The 17,885-nt window shown below is 37.5% G+C and overlaps 1 pseudogene; it reads left to right on the forward strand.

Moving 5' to 3' along the window:
• The first annotated feature begins 2,646 nt into the window (after positions 1 to 2,646).
• Positions 2,647 to 4,280, forward strand: LOC132424384 (tetratricopeptide repeat protein 8-like; annotated as a pseudogene).
• Positions 4,281 to 17,885: the final 13,605 nt, after the last annotated feature.

Genomic DNA, 17,885 nt, shown 5'->3' on the forward strand with positions numbered 1-17,885 from the left:
TCTTGCTTCTGCTGTCTGCCCTCTGGTGGATGAGGCTATCTAAGAGGCTTGTTCAAGCTTCCCAATGGGAGGGACTGGTAGAGCTGGGTGTTGCTCTGGTGGGCAGAGCTCAGTAAAACTTTAATCCATTTGTTTGCTGATGGGTGGGGCTGGGTTCCCTGCCTGTTGGTTGTTTGACCTGAGGTGATCCAGCACTGAAGCCTACCCGGCTCTTTGGTGGGGCTAATGGCAGACTCTTGGAGGGCTCATGCCAAGGAGTATTTCCCTGAACTTCTGCTGCCAGTGTCCTTGTCCCTATGGTGAGCAAAGCCACCCCCTGCCTCTGCAGGAGACCCTCCAACACTAGCAGGTAGGTCTGGTTCAGTCTCCTATGGAGTTACTGCTCCTTCCTTCAGGTCCTGATGCGCACACTACTTTGTGTGTGGCCTCCAAGAGTGGACTCTCTGTTTCCCCCAGTCCTGTTGAAGTCCTGCAATCAAATCCCACTAACCTTCAAAGTCTGATTCTCTAGGAATTCCTACTCCCACTGCCAGACCCCCAGGTTGGGAAGCCTGAATTGGGGCTCAGTACTTTAAGTCCTGTTGGTGTACCTCTGTGGTATAAGTGTTCTCCATTTTGTGAGTCACCCACCCAGTGGTTGTGAGATTTGATTTTATTGTGATTGGGCCCCTCCTTCCATCACATTGCAACTTCTCCTTTGTCTTTGGATGTGTGGTATCATTTTTGGTGAGTTCCGGCATCTTCTTGTTGATGATTGTTCAGCAGTCAGTTGTGATTCCGGTGCTCTCCCAAGAGGGAGTGAGTGTATGTCCTTCTACTCCGCCATCTTGAACCAATCTCTGAAACACAGATTTTTATACCTTTCTTCTTTTCTAAATAGGAACTGAAAATACTAGCAAACAGAATCCAACAGCACATTAAAAGGACCATACACCATGATCAAGTGGGGTTTATCCCAGGAATACAAGGAATTTTCAATATACGGAAAACAATCAATGTGATAAACCATATTAAAAAATTGGAGGAGAAAAACCATATGATTATCTCAATAGATGCAGAAAAAGCATTTGATAAAAATCAACACCCATTTATGATAAAAACCCTCCAGAAAGTAGGCATAGAGGGAACTTACCTCACCATAAAAGAGACCATACATGACAAACCCACAGCCAACATTGTTCTCAATGTTGAAAAATGGAAACCATTTCCTCTAGGATCAGGAACAAGACAAGGTTGTCTACTCTCACCAGTATAATTCAACATAGTTTGGATGTTTTCGCCACAGCAATCAGAGAAGAAAAAGAAAAAAAGGAATCAAAATCAGAAAAGAAGAAGTAAAACTGTCACTGTTTGCAGATGACATGATACTTTACATAGGGAATCCTAAAGATGCTACAGAAAACTACCAGAGCTAATCAATGAATTTGGTAAAGTAGCAGGATACAAAATTAATGCACAGAAGTCTCTTGCATTCCTATACATTAATGATGAAAAATCTGAAAGAGAAATTAAGGAAACACTTCCATTTACCACTGCAACAAAAAGAATAAAATACCTAGGAATAAACCTACCTAAGGAGACAAAAGACCTATATGCAGAAAACTATAAGACACGGATGAAAGAAATCAAAGATGATACAAACAGATGGAGAGATATATCATGTTCTTGGATTGGAAGAATCAACATTGTGAAAATGAATATACTACCCAAAGCAATCTACAGATTCAATGCAATCCTTATCAAGCCACAAATGGCATTTTTCACAGAAGTAGAACAAAAAATTTCACAATTTGTATGGAAACACAAAAGACCTTGAATAGCCAAAGCAATCTGGAGAAGGAAAAATGGAACTGGAGGAATCAGGCTTCCGGACTTCAGACTATAGTACAAAGCACAGTAATCAAGACAGTATGGTACTGGCACAAAAACAGAACTATAGATTAATGGAACAGGATAGACAGCCCAGAGATAAACCCACACACATATGGTCACCTTAGGTTTGATAAAAGAGGCAAGCATATACAATGGAGAAAGAACAGCCTCTTCAATAAGTGGTGCTGGGAAAACTTGACAGCTACACGTAAAAGAATGAAATTAGAACACTCCATAACACTATACACAAAAATAAACTCAAAATGGATTAAAGACCTAAATGTAAGGCCAGACACTATCAAACTCTTAGAGGAAAACATAGGCAGAACACTCTATGACATAAATCACAGCAAGATCCTTTTTGACCCACCTCCTAGAGAAATGGAAATAAAACCAAAAATAAACAAATGGGACCTAATGAAACTTCAAAGCTTTTGCACAGCAAAGGAAACCATAAACAACACCAAAAGACAGGCCTCAGAATGGGAGAAAATATTTGCAAATGAAGCAACTGACAAAGGATTAATCTCCAAAATGTACAAGCAGCTCATCAGCTCAATAACAAAAAAACAAACAACCCAATCCAAAAATGGGGAGAAGACCTAAATAGACATTTCTCCAAAGAAGATATACAGTTTGCCAACAAGCACATGAAAGGATGCTCAACATCACTAATCATTAGAGAAATGCAAATCAAAACTACAATGAGCTGCTCCTTGCCCTCCGCCCTCCCTGTGCTGGGCCCTGGTCTTTTGCGGCTGGTTCCCGGCCGCCATGGGCTTGGAGATGGAGCCGTTGCTCCTGGCCTGGAGCTATTTTAGGCACAGGAATTTCCAGCTCTGGGCAGATCTGTGCATGCAGATGCTGGAGAAGTCCCCTTATGACCAGATTGAGCATACTGAGGCACATGGTGAAGTAATTTGTACAAAGTTACAAAGCTGGCAGCCTGGATTTTAAAAGCACGAGCACTAGATGAAGTGGTGTACATAGATGAAATTGATGTAGATCAGGAAGGAATTGCAGAAATGATACTGAACAAAAATACTATTGCTCACATTCCATGTCCTGGAACATCTCTGAAACTCCCTGGAACTAACCAGACAGGAGGGTCTAGTCCAGCTGTCAGGCTAATCACTGAAGCTGAAATACCCATTACAGGTTTCCTTAGACCCAGCACACAAAGTGGAAGGCCAGGAACTATGGAATAGGCCATTAGAACACCCAGCACTGCCTACACAGCTTGCCCTATCACCAGCTCATCTGGAAGATTTTTTAGGCTGGGAATGGCTTCCATGCTTACAAGTCCTGATGGACCTTTTATAAATTTATCTAGACTGAATTTAACAAAGTATGCCCAGAAACCTAAATTGGCAAAGGCTTTGTTTGAGTATATCTTTCATCATGAAAATGATGCTAAGACTGTTGTGGATTTGGCTGCCCTTTCCACAGAGCATTCTCAGTACAAGGACTGGTGATGGAAAGTGCAGATTGGAGAATGTTACTACAGGTTAGGAATGTATCTTGAAGCAGAAAAACAATTTAAATCAGCCCTGAAGCAGCAGGAAATGGTAGATACTTTTCTCTACTTGGCAAAAGTTTACATCTCATTGAATCAACCTGTGACTGCTTTAAATCTTTTCAAACAAGGCTTAGATAAGTTTCCAGGAGAAGTAACCCTACTTTGTGGAATTGCCAGGATCTATGAGGAAATGAACAATATTTTATCAGCCACTGAATACCACAACGAGGTTTTGAAACAGGACAACACTCAGGTGGAAGGCATTGCATGCATTGGCAGCAACCATTTTTATTCTGATCAACCAGAAGTAGCTCTCTGGTTTTACAGGCGATTCCTGCAGATGGGTGTTTATAACTGCCAGCTTTTCAACAACCTGGGGCTCTGTTGCTTCTATGCCCAGCAGTATGATATGACTCTGACCTCATTTGAACATGCCCTTTCTCTGGCTGAAAATGAAGAGGAGGTAGCTGAGGTCTGGCACAACTTGGGACATGTAGCTGTGGGAATAGGAGATAATGAATCTGGCCCATCAGTGCTTCAGGCTGGGTCTGGTTAACAACAATAACCATGCAGAGACCTACAACAACCTGGCCGTGCTGGAGATGCAGAAGGGCCATGTCGAACACGCAAGAGCACTGCACAGTTGCAAGCTGCTTCATCCTTAGCACCCCACATGTATGAGCTGCATTTTAATTTTGCAACAGTATCTGATAAGATGGGAGATCTACAGAGGAGCTACATTGCTGCTCAGAAGTCTGAAGCAGCATTTCCAGATCACCTGGGCACTTAACACTTTATTAAGCAGTTAAAGCAGCATTTTGCCATGCTCCGATTTTTCCTCAGACTAAAGATATTCTTATGGAGGGACATTATGCAAGGAAAACAGTAGCGTATGTATATGTGTAGTACAAACATGTGCTTGATATTAGTGAAGGTGACATAAGGGAAATTAAACCAGGATATTTAAAACTTTATAATAATAACTTTATAAGATAATGTTTTAAAAGAAAGGATTTAAGCATTTGTAAACAGATTATGAAATCTACCACATTGTATGGTAGATGTTTGTTTATAATGTTTATAAAACACTTTCATGAATTGACTCAAATTTTATAAATTCACATTTTTAATGTCCTTTATCTGACCATTAGCTATCATGTAACTTAAAGGGTCTGAAATCTGCCTTTAAAATTGCACTTTTAGGACTAAAAGTGTATATATACTTATCCTTGGTAGAGACTTTAGAGATTAAAAATTGTACTTAAAACTATTTTTTATCAAATGCTTTGTGAGACACTCTACATTTTCTTATATATTATGTTTTAAAATAAATGTGCATAAAACACCAAAAAAAATTACAATGAGGTATCACCTCATACCAGTCAGAATAGCCATCATCAAAAAATGTACAAACAATAAATGCTGGTGAGGGTGTGGAGAAAAGGGAATTGTCTTGCACTTTTGGTGGGAATGAAAATCGATACAGCCACTATGGAGAACAGTAGGGAGGTTCCTTAAAAAACTAAAAATAGAACTACCATACAACCCAGCAATCCTACTACTGGGCATATGCACTGAGAAGACCATAATTCAAAAAGAGTCATATACCAAAATGTTCATTGCAGCTCTATTTAAAATAGCCAGGACATGGAGGCAACCTAAGTGTCCATCGACAGATGAATAGATAAAGAAGATGTGGCACATATATACAATGGAATATTAGTCAGCCATAAAAAGAAATGAAAATGAGTTATTTGTAGTGAAGCGGCTGGATCTAGAGTCTGTCATACAGAGTGAAGTAAGTCAGAAAGAGAAAAACAAATACCATATGCTAACACATATATATGGAATCTTAAAAAAAAAAAAGGTTCTGAAGAACATAGGAGCAGGACAGGAATAAAGATGCAGATGTAGAGAATGGACTTGAGGACACGGGGAGGGGGAAGTGTAAGCTGGGATGAAGTGCAAGAGTCACATGGACATATATACACTACCAAATGTAAAATAGCTAGTGGGAAGCAGCCACATAGCACAGGGAGATCAGCTCGGTGTTCTGTGACCACCTAGAGGGATGGGACAGGAAGGGTGGGAGGGAGACGCAAGAGGGAGGAGATATGGGGATATATGCATATGTATAGCTGATTCACTTTATTATACTCCAATAAAGATTTTAAAAAATATAGGAACTGAAAACAACACATTTAATTTTTTTAACATGTTTATTGGAGTAAAATTGCTTTACAGTGGTGTGTTAGTTTCTGCTTTATAACAAAGTTAATCAGCTATATGTATACATATATCCCCATATCTCTTCCCTCTTGTGTCTCCCTCCCACCCTCCCTGTCCCACCCCTCTAGGTGGTCAGAGAACACCAAGCTGATCTTCCTGTGCAGTGCAGCTGCTTCCCACTAGCTATCTTATTTTATATTTTGTAGTGTATATATGTCCATGCCACTCTCTCACTTCGTTTCAGCTTACCCTTCCCCCTCCCTGTGTCCTCTAGTCCATTCTCCATGTCTGTGTCTTTATTCCTGTCCTGCCCCTAGGTTCTTCCAAACCATTTTTATTTTTTGTTACATTCCATATATATGTGTTAGCATATGGTATTTGTTTTTCTCTTTCTGACTTACTTCACTCTGTATGACAGACTCTAGGTCCAACCACCTCACTGCAAATAACTTAATTTTGTTATTTTTTATGGCTGAGTAATATTCCATTGTACCTATGTGCCACATCTTCTCTCTCCATTCATCTGTCGATGGACACTTAGGTTGCTTCCATGTCCTGGCTATTGTAAACAGAGCTGCAGTGAACATTGTGGTACATGACTCATTTTAAATTAGGGTTTTCTCAGGGTATATGCCCAGTAGTGGGATTGCCGGATCATATGGTAGTTCTACTTTCAGTTTTTTAAGGAACCTCCATACTGTTCTCCATAGTGGCTGTATTAGTTTACATTCCCACCTACAGTGCAAGAGGGTTCCGTTTTCTCCACACCCTCTCCAGCATTTATTATTTGTAGATTTTTTGATGATGACCATTCTGACTAGTGTGAGTGATACTGTAGTTTTGATTTGCATTTCTCTAATGATTAGTGATGTTGAGCATCTTTTCATGTGTTTGTTGGCAATCTGTGTATCTTCTTTGGAGAAGTGTCTCTTTAGGTCTTCTGCCCATTTTTGGATTGGCTTCTTTGTCTTTTTGATATAGAGCTCCATGTACTGCTTGTAAATTGTGGAGATTAATCCTTTGTCAGTTGTTTCATTTGAAAATATTTTCTCCCATTCTGAGGGTTGTCTTTTGGTGTTGTTTATGGTTTCCTTTGCTGTGCAAAAACTTTGAAGTTTCATTAGGTCCCATTTGTTTATTTTTGCTTTTATTTGCAACACTCTAGGAGGTAGGTCAAAAAGGATCTTGCTGTGATTTATATCATAGAATGTTCTGCCTATGTTTTCCTCTAAGAGTTTGATAGTATCTGGCCTTACATTTAGGTCTTTAATCCATTTTGAGTTTATTTTTGTGTATGGTGTTAGGGAGTGTTCTAATTTCATTCTTTTACATGTAGCTATCAAGTTTTCCCAGCACCACTTATTGAAGAGACTGTCTTTTCTCCTTTGTATATTCTTGCCTCCTTTATCAAAATTAAGGTGGCCGTATGTGCGTGGGTTTATCTCTGGGCTTTCTATCCTGCTCCATTGATCTATATTTCTGCTTTTGTGCCAGTACCATACTGTCTTGCTTACTGTAGCTCTGTAGTATACTCTAAAGTCCAGGAGCCTGATTCCTCCAGCTCCATTTTTCTTTCTCAAGATTGCTTTCACTATTTGGGATCTTTTGTGTTTCCATACAAATTGTGAAATTTGTTGTTCTAGTTTTGTGAAAAATGTCATTGGTACTTTGATAGGGATTTTTTGAATCTGTAAATTGCTTTGGGTAGTATAGTCATTTTCACAATGTTGATTTTCCAATCCAAGTCATGGTATATCTCTCCATCTGTTTTTATCATCTTTAATTTCTTTCATCCGTGTCTTATATTTTTCTGCATACAGGTCTTTTGTCTCCTTAGGTAGGTTTATTCCTAGGTATTTTATTGTTTTTGTTGCAGTGGTAAATGTGATTGTTTCCTTAATCTCTCTTTCAGATCTTGCATTGTTAGTGTGTAAGAATGCAGGAGGTTTCTGTGCATTAATTTTGTATCCTGCTACTTTACCAAATTCATTGATTAGCTCTAGTAGTTTTCTGGTAGCGTTTTTAGGATCTCTATGTGTAGTATCATGTCATCTGCAGTGACAGCTTTACTCCTTTTCTGATCTGGATTATTTTTATTTCTTTTTCTTCTCTGATAGCTGTGGCTAAAACTTCCAAAACTATGTTAAATAAATAATAGTGGTGAGAGCGGACAACCTTGTCTTGTCCTGATCTTAGAAGAAGTGGTTTCTGTTTTTCACCACTGACAGCGATGATGGCTGTGGGTTTGTCATATATGGCCTTTATTACGTTGAGGTAAGTTCCCTCTATGCGTACTTTCTTGAGTGTTTTTATCATAAATGAGTGTTGAAATTTGTTGAAAGCTTTTTCTACATCTATTGAGATGATCATAAGGTTTTTCTGCTTCAGTTTGTTTATATGGTTTATCACATTGATTGATTTGCCTATATTAAGGAATCCTTGAATTCCTGGGATAAACTCCACTGGATCATGGTGTGTGATCCTTTTAATGTGCTGTTGGATTCTGTTTGCTAGTATTTTGTTGAGGATTTTTGTATCTATGTTCATGAGTGATATTGGCCTGTAATTTTCTTTCTTTGTGCCATCTTTGTCTGGTTTTGGTATCAGAATGATGGTGGCCTCATCAAATGAGTTTGGGAGTGTTCCTCCTTCTGCTGTATTTTGGAAGAGTTTGAGAAGGATAGGTGTTAAGTCTTCTCTAAATGTTTGATAGAATTTGCTTGTGTAGCCATCTCATCCTGGGCTTTTGTTTGTTGGAAGATTTTTAATCACAGTCTCAATTTCAGTGCTTGTGATTGGTCTGTTATATTTTCTGTTTCTTCCTGGTTCAGTCTCAGAAGGTTGTGCTTTCTAAGAATTTGTCTATTTCCTCCAGGTCGTCCATTTTATTGGTGTATAGTTGCTTGTAGTAGTCTCTCATGATCCTTTGTATTTCTGCAGTGTCAGTTGTTACTTCTTTTTCATTTCTAATTCTTTTGATTTGAGTCATCTCCCTTGTTTTCTTGATGAGTCTGGCTAATGGTTTATCAATTTTCTTTATCTTCTCTAACAGCCAGCTTTTAGTTTTATTGATCTTTGCTATCGTTTCCTTCATTTCTTTTTCATTTATTTCTGATCTGATCTCTATGATTTCTTTCCTTCTGCTAACTTTGGGTTTTCTTTTTTTGTTCTGCTTTCTCTAATTCTTTATGTGTATGGTTAGGTTGTTTATTTGAGATGTTTCTTATTTCTTGAGGTAGGACTGTATTGCTCTAAACTTCCCTGTTAGAACTGCTTTTGCTGGATCCCATTGGTTTTGAGTTGTCATGTTTTCATTGTCATTTGTTTCTAGGTATTTTTTGATTTCCTCTTTGAGTACTTCAGTGATCTCTTGGTTATTTAGTAGTGTATAGGTTAACCTCCATGTTTTTGTATTTTTTACAGATTTTTTCCCTGTAATTGGAATCTGGTCTCATAGCGTTGTGGTCAGAAATGATACTTGATACGATTTCAATTTTCTTAAATGTACCAACGCTTGATTTGTGACCCAAGGTATGATCTCTCCTGGAGAATGTTCTATGAGCACTTGAGAAGAAAATGTCTTCTATTGTTTTTGTATGGAATATCCTATAAATATCAGTTAAGTCCATCTTGTTTATTGTATCATTGAAAGCTTGTGTTTCCTTATTTATTTTCATTTTGGATGATCTGTCCATTGGTGAAAGTGAGGTTTTAATGTCCCCTATTATGATTGTGTTACTTTCTATTTCCCCTTTTATGACTGTTAATATTTGCTTTATGTATTTTAATGCTCCTATATTGAGTGCATAAATTTTTACAACTGTTATGTCTTCTTCGTGGATTGAACCCTTGATCATTATGTCGTGTCCTTCTTTATCTCTTATAATAGTCTTTATTTTAAAGTCTATTTTGTCTGATATGAGAATTGCAACTCCAGCTTTTTTTGATTTCCATTTGCATGGAATATCTTTTTCCATCCCCTCAGTTTCAGTCTGTATGTGTCCCAGGGCTGACGTGGGTCTCTTGTAGACAGCATATATATGGGTCTTGTTTTTTTCCATTCAGCCAGTCTATGACTTTTGGTTGGAGCATTTAATCCATTTACATTTAAGGTAGTTATTGATATTTATGTTCCTATTACCATTTTCTTAATTTTTTGGGGTTTGTTATTGTAGGTGTTTTCCTTCTCGTGTGTTTCCTGCCTAAAGAAATTCCTTTAGCATTTGTTGTAAAGCTGGTTTGGTGCTGCTGAATTTTCTTAGCTTTTGTTTGTCTGTAAAGTTTTTAATTTCTCCATGAAATCTGGATGAGATCCTTGCTGGATAGAGTAATCTTGGTTGTAGTTTTTTCCCTTTCATCACTTTAAATATGGCCTGCCACTCCTTTCTGGCTTGCAGAGTTTTTGCTGAAAGATCAGCTGTTAACCTTATTGGGATTCCCTTGTGTGTTATTTGTTGTTTTTCCCTTGCTGCTTTTAATATGTTTTCTTTGTATTTAATTGTTGACAGTTTGATTAATATGTGTCTTGGTGTGTTTCTCCTTGGATTTATCCTGTATGTGACTCTCTGTGCTTCCTGCACTTGATTAACTATTTCCTTTTCCATATTAGGGAAGTTTTCAACTATAATCTCTTCAAATACCTTCTTAGTCCCTTTCTTTTTCTCTTCTTCTTCTGGATCCCCTATAATTTGAATATTGGTGCATATAATATTGTTCCAGAGGTCTCTGGGACTGTTCTCAATTCTTTTTATTCTTTTTTCTTTATTCTGCTCTGTGGTAGTTTTTTCCATTATTTTCTCTTCTAGGTCACTTCTCTGTTCTTCATCAGTTATTCTGCTATTGATTTCTTCTAGAGAATTTTTAGTTTCATTTATTGTGTTATTCATCATTGTTTGTTTGCTCTTTAGTTCTTCTAGGTCCTTGTTAAACCTTTCTTGTATTTTCTCCATTCTATTTCCAAAATTTTGGATCATCTTTACTATCATTACTCTGAATTCTTTTTTAGATCGACTGCCTATTTCCTCTTTGTTTGTTTGGTCTGGTGGGTTTTTGCCTTGCTCCTTCATCTGCTGTGTGTTTATCTGTCTTCTCATTTTGCTTAACTTACTGTGTTTGGGGTCTGCTTTTCACAGGCTGCAGGTTGGTAGTTACCATTGTTTTTGATGTCTGCCCCCAGTGGCTAAGGTTGGTTCAGTGGGTTGTGTAGGTTTCCTGGTGGAGGGGACTGCTGCCTGTGTTCTCGTGGATGAGGCTGGATCTTATCTTTCTGGTGGGCAGGACCACATCCATTGGTGTGTTTTGGAGTGTCTGTGACCTTAGTATGATTTTAGGTAGCTCTCTGCTAATGGGTGTGGTTGTGTTCCTGTCTTGCTAGTTGTTTGGCATAGGGTGTCCAGCAATGTAACTTGCTGGTCATTGAGTGGAGCTGGGTCTTAGTGTTGAGATGGAGATCTCTGGGAGAGCTTTTGCTGTTTGATATTACATGGAGCCACGAGTTGTCTGGTGGACCAATATCCTGAACTTGGCTCTCCCACCTCAGAGGCACAGGCCTCACACCTGGCCAGAACACCAAGACCCTGTCAGCCACATTGCTCAGAAGGAAAGGCAGAAAAAATAAAGAGAGAAAGAAAAAATAAAATAAAATAAAGTGAAAAGTAAATAAATTATTAACAATTAAAGAAATTTAAAAGGTAATAAATAAAAAAGAAAGAAAGAATGATAGAAGAGAGCAACCAAACCAAAAAACAAATCCACCAATGGTAACAAGCACGAAAACTATACTAAGAAAACAAAAAACAAAAAATCTGGACAGACAGAACCCTAGCACAAATGGTAAAAGCAATGCTATACAGAGAAAATCACACAAAAAGCATGCACTTACACACTCACAGAAAGAGAAAAAGGAAAAAAAAATCTTTTGGGAAGTCTAAGGTCTTCTGCTGGTGTTCAGTAGGTGTTCTGTAGGAGTTGTTCCATATGTAGATGTGTTTCTGATGTTTTTCTTGGGAGGAAGGTGATCTTCACGTCTTACTCCTCCACCATCTTGAAGGTCTCTGAAAACAGCACATTTTTAATTAAGTTTCTATCTATTTACTGTTAATATCATTAGAAATATGTTGGGCTTAACTCTATCACCTTGTGTTTGTTTTCTGTTTTCCTTTTATGCACCATTTTCTTCTTTCTCCTTTTCTATCTGTTCTCCTAAATTGAGTATATTTAGTATTCCATTTTGCCTCTGCTATTGACTTTAATTTATTACTGCTAACTTTCAAAAAATGTTCTTCTGCTTCACAAATTGTAAAAACCTTACAGTTTTCACTCCTGACCTTTTTGCTTTTTTATTATATATTTTATTTTTACATAGATAGTAAATGTTACAAGAGTATTATTTTTGTTTTTAACAATCAATATTCCTTTAAAGAGATTTAAAAATATATGTATGAATAAGCTTTAAAAAGTCATATATTTTCTAAAGTATTTACTTTTTTTGTTTGTTACTCATTCCTTCTTGCAGAACTGGATTTCCATCTGGAATCATTTACTTTCAGCTTAAGAAACTTCTTTTAGCATATCTTGTAATTCAGGTGTGCAGGTGAAACATTTTTTGTAGTTTTGTGTGTCAGAAATGTCTTTATTTCACTTTCATTTTTGATGAATAGTTTTTCTGGTCATAGAATGCTAAATTAACTTATGTCTTTCATCACTTAAAAAAATTCCATAGTCCTCTGGATTCCATTAATTTAGATGAGAAATCAGCCATTATTGGTTGTCTGCCCTCCTAGCCTGAATATTGATAATTACTTTCAATTCAGTGATTTTTTTCTGTTGTGTCCAGCTTGCTGATAAGCCCACTGAAAAATATATTTATTTGTCTAATTTTATTTTTATTTCCATTTCCATTAGCTTAAAAAAATTTTTTTTGTTAGAGTATAGTTGATTTACAATGTTGTGTTAGTTTCTGCTGTACAGCAAAGTGAATCAGTTATACATATCTACTCTTTTTTAGATTCTTTTCCCATATAGGTCATTACAGAGTACTGAGAAGTGTTCCCTTCTCAGTACTAATAAGATAACTTATTAGTTATCTATTTTATATATAGTAGTGTGTATATGTCAATCCCAGTCTCCCAATTTATACCCAACCCTCACCCCCGCTTCACCCCGGTAACCATAAGTTTGTTTTCTACATCTGTGACTCTATTTCTGTTTTGTAAATAAGTTCATTTGTACCATAGCTTTGTACATAGTTTCTATATCTCTGCTGAAATTCCCCATCTGTACATGTATGTTTTTCTCCTTGTTCATTAGATCCTGTAATATGTTCATTATAGTTACTTTAAAATCCCTGTCTAATAATTCTAATCACTGATTTATATCTGGATCTGATTTTATTGAGTGTTTTCTCTCTATATTAGTTAGCTCAGCTGCAGTAACAAGCTACAGACTGGGTGGCTTAAATGACAGATATTCATTTTCTCACAGTTCTGGAGGCTAGAAGCCTGAGCTCAAGGTGCCAGCAGGGTTGGTTTCTGGTGAGTCTTCTCTTCCTTGCTTGCAGGTGGCCACCTTCTCATAGTGTTCTCACATGGCCTTTCCTCTGTGTATGCACTGAGAGAGTAAGGTCTCTGGTGTTCCTCTTCTTATGAGGATACAAATCTTATCATATTAGGGCCTGACCGTTATAACCTCACTTAACCTTAATTACCTTCTTAAAGGCCCTCTCTCCAAATACAATCACATTGGAGCTTAGGGCTTCAATCTATGAGGTTTTCTTTGTTTTTTTTGTTTTTTTTTTGCAGGGGAGAGGGGGGAACACAATTCAGTTTGTAACACTTTCCTAGGGATAAGTTAAATGACCTTACTTCTTTATGTGTCTCATAATTTTTGATTGAATTTTAAACTCTGAGTGTAAAGAGCATGAGATCTTGAAGTAAATAATATTTTTGCTCATGAAAGTCACATCTCTCCTTTTGTCAGCCCACTAGGAGACTGAGTTAATCTAGTCTGTGGTTGAGCTCGCTTTGGATTTAGTGGTTATTTCAGTTGGATTCAGTTCACCAATGGCTTTAAATTATTTGAAGGTGAGATAAGGATCTTCTCTGTAGCAAGCATGAGATATATGTGCCTGGATCTTTCCTTGCTTTTAGCATTCAGCAGCCCTACATGCCTGCATGTCAGGGAGTCTCTCTCAGTTATATTGTTTTCCTCAACAACAGGTGGCTGCTGCTGAAGCCCAAAGTGACCAGAATATTTTTCTCAGTTCTTTAGCCCTGGCATCAAATTTGATCAGAACCCTGGTATCTGCATCTCAGACGGGGTCTCTCTCAGTTGTTCTGCCTGTTCTTCAGTGATACACTTCTGTTGCCTTGTACTCAGTGTAAGGACTAGAGTTCCTGGAAAATTTCTTTTAATCCTCCTGTTCTCAGACTTGAGCAGGATTCACATACTTGCACCTCAAAGGGGTTCTCTCAGCTCTTTTGCCCCATCCCAGCAACAGGTGACCCCTTCTTCATACTTAATGAAGGCCTAGAGTGCCTGGAGGATTTCTCTTAGTTCTTCTGTTCTTCCCTCAGACAAATGTCTCTTATGCTTGGGCCTTGACATTCTTTCTCCGTTCCTCTTATCTGACTCCAGTCTTTCTTGTGAGCACATGGAGAAGGCCTATGGATAAGTGTTGGCAGATGGGTGCAGATTCTCTTTGTGTCTGGGGATTTTAGAGGCTTGAATCACCAGCATTAAAACTTTATTAAAAGTTTTTCCTCCCATGTCAAAGGAAGACTCCTTCTTTTCCTTCTGCTCTGCCAGGGATGACAGCAGGCATAGGACTGTTCATTCCTAGGAATGTGAGCTAAAACAAAGGATCAGATTGTCAGACAGGCTCACAAGAATCAGAAATATTAGCCAGTATCAAGTGTTAATAATAATTTCAGTATAGAAATAATAAAGAGGCTCAGACAAAGCAGCAAGAGATCTGAGATGCTAAGGTGGCTCTCAGGGTTTTCCTTTCTACATCAAATACATGTTATCTAGTTCAGAGTAGACAAGATCTCTAAGTGAGGTCTTGAGACATTATCTCATATTGTGGGAGTATTTAGTCTATGATACATCTCCGTTTTATACCCTGGTTTATGTGACATTTTCTAGGGGACAATGACTCATAAATCTATAGATTCTAGGTTTATTATTTTTATTTTGTTGATATAATTGACACATAGCATTATATTAGTTTCAGGTATACAGCATAATAATTCATTATATGTATATATTGTGAAATGATCACCATAATGTCTAGTTGACATTCATCACCATACTTGGTTAAAATTTTTCTTGTGATGAGAATTTTAAGATCTATCCCCTGCCTCTGGCAACCACTTATCTGTTCTCTGTTTCTGTGAGGTTTTTTTTTTCTGTTGTTGTTGTTTGTTTGTTTTATTTTGTTTTTTTTAGATTCCACATATAAGTGAGGTCATATAGTATATTTTTCTTTCTTTGTCTGACTCATTTCAGTTAGCATAATGCCCTCAAGTCCATCCACGTTGTCACAAATGGCAGGATTTCCTTTTTTTAATGACTGAATAATATGCCGTTATATTGTGTATCATATTCTTTATCTATTCATCCATCTATGGATCCTTAGGTTGCATCCATATCTTGGCTATTGTAAATAATGCTGCAGCAAACACAGGGGTGCAGGTACGTTTTCAATTTAGTATTTTTGTTTTCTTTGGATAAATACCCAGTAGTGGAATTGCTGGATCATATGGTATTTCTATTTTAGATTTTTTGAAGAACCTCCGTACTGTTTTCCAAGTGGCTAGACCAATTTATGTTCCCACCAATAGTGCAGGAACGTTCCCTTTTCTCCGCATCCTCGTCAACGCTTCTTATTTCCTGTCTTCTTGATGATAGCCATTCTGACAGGTGTGAGGTAATATCTCATTGTGGTTTTGACTTGCATTTTCCTGATGATTAGTAAATGATCCTGCTTGCTGACTCTATTTCCCAAAGAATTACCTTGTGCCATCAGAACAATCCAGTAAGCTCCAGATGGGCATTCTCTGGACTTCCATATAATTCCCCTGTTAAATATCTCCCTCTCAGCAGTCATTAAAACCAATGAAGATGCTATTAAGAAAACATTCATTTGTTATTTTAGGGGGAAAGAAGATACTGATTATGAAACCTGCCCTTGCTATATTGCTGCTACATTTGATTTTCCACTTGATAACTATGTCAGCTTTATGGGCAGGCTCATCTGCCGCCTTTTAAAAATATAACTGTTATATAAAAAAGAGTATTGACAGTAATAGGAAACAGCTTTTAAAGAGGAAATGATGACGGGAAAGAGGAAGTTCATGGGCACCAAAATAATGGTGTCAGCAGTTTCATGCGAGAGTAATATAATTAATATCTTAAGCTTCTGAAGTCACAAAGAATCCAAGAGAGAAAATCCCTTATCTACTCTTCTTCCTCTTCCCCAGAAGGACAAAACAAAAATAATTTGGGAACATTACTTCATAGTTTGTGAGTTAGGTTAGAGGTTGGGTGTGGGGTACAGAATCTCAATTATCATTTACTGTAACTGTGTTCAGAAAAAACACCCCAAACAGTGTTACTGCCTCTGAAACTGCTAGAGTTTCTAGGTTAAATAAAATCTGAATATTTCAGGGCATTACTCTAGCCACACACTAAAATATACCTAGGAGTAAAACAATTCTGGCATTTTCCTTCCTGGAGAAGATGGTAAGTAAATAACTGAATCACATAGATCTGCTACTCTTTCCATAGGGAGAAAGTCTTTTTTGATATACTTTTATTAAAGTGAGAATGAGAATGACTAGCTCCCTTTCCTTTTTAAAAATAATATATATTAACTGACAAGTCCAATAAATGACCAAAACAAAACAAAACAGATGAAACACAAAACTTATTTAGATTGTACCCCAAATAAGACTTCATGTCATCTGCATAACATTTTTAGCCAAGAAAAAAATAAAGGCTGGCATTTTACTGAAATGTGAATCTCCTGGGAACAGAAGCAAGGCTATTTATTTTGGAATCCTTAGAATCTTGCACAATGTTTGGAATATAGTAGGTTTTAAAATGAATGTTTGAATAAATTAATGGTTGAATAAACTGGAAGAAAAGAAAATCTGGAACTGACTCTTATAAGATAACATGCTGCCATAGGGAACTGTGGAGAAGTGGGAAAATGCCCACAGTCATCATGGTCAAGCGAGTAGCTGATAATTTTGATGCTGGCAAGGCCAATGTTCATTGTTCCCTGGCAGTTGTCACCAGCTCCACCCACCAATGGGACAAAGATTACATAATCTAACCCTAATCTGCCTTTCCAGCTTTATCTCTCAGTATCCCTCACATGAACTCTCTCCTTTGGTCAAACTGTTCTATTCATTATTATCTGAACACCTCGCACTTTCCTGCCTCTCTATGCCTTTGTTCACACTGAACTCGGAATCTATTCCTCTGCACCTTTACTTACAAAATCCTACCTATTCTTCCAGGTCTATCTCAAACACCAAATACTTCAAGAAGACCCCCAAGTCATCCTCACTCTAAGCAAGACTGCCTTAGAGCACTGATTTTCTCTTCACCCATGCAACATTGATTACATACTCCTTGCACTGAAATTATTTGAGAGATCAAGGAATCCATCTCACACATCATTTTTTCCCTTTATGAAGCATTAAAGTTTGGTGAATTGACTGATTAATTTGGCATCTTATACTTATTGATTACTTATATATTTATTAAGCATTATGGGTTCAGGGCAGAAAAAGGAGCCTGATAAGTAGGCAGAGAGATTGTTTTGCAGATGTGGGAGGAATACTGAAAGAGTGTTGTGTCATAAAGGCCATAGGAGGAGAGTTTCAAGAAAGGATGATTTGTTATGTTAAGTGTTGCAGAGTTGTAAAGGCCAAAGAGGATTTGGTTTGTTACTAACTGATCAGATGATGACCCCTGAGATAGTATAGCTTCAGACAACACTATAGTGTGTAAATTACTGGAGGGCAAAAGCCAGATTATAAGGAGTTTGGAATGAGTAGTGAATGAGGAAGTGGAGGTGGCAAGCATTTGAAAAAGTTTGATGGTGAGAAAGAGAGACAGCAGATAGCATCTCAGAAAAGGAGGAAGATTTCCCCAACATTCTTTTTTTTATTGTTGTTGTGGTGGTGGTAGTAGTTTTGTTTTGAGAACAAAGAGACTATTGACAGGTTTAACTGAAGATGAAGAAGGCAGAGAG

The sequence above is a fragment of the Delphinus delphis genome, chromosome 4 (genome assembly GCF_949987515.2).
Source record: "Delphinus delphis chromosome 4, mDelDel1.2, whole genome shotgun sequence".
Taxonomy (NCBI): Eukaryota; Metazoa; Chordata; class Mammalia; order Artiodactyla; family Delphinidae; genus Delphinus; species Delphinus delphis.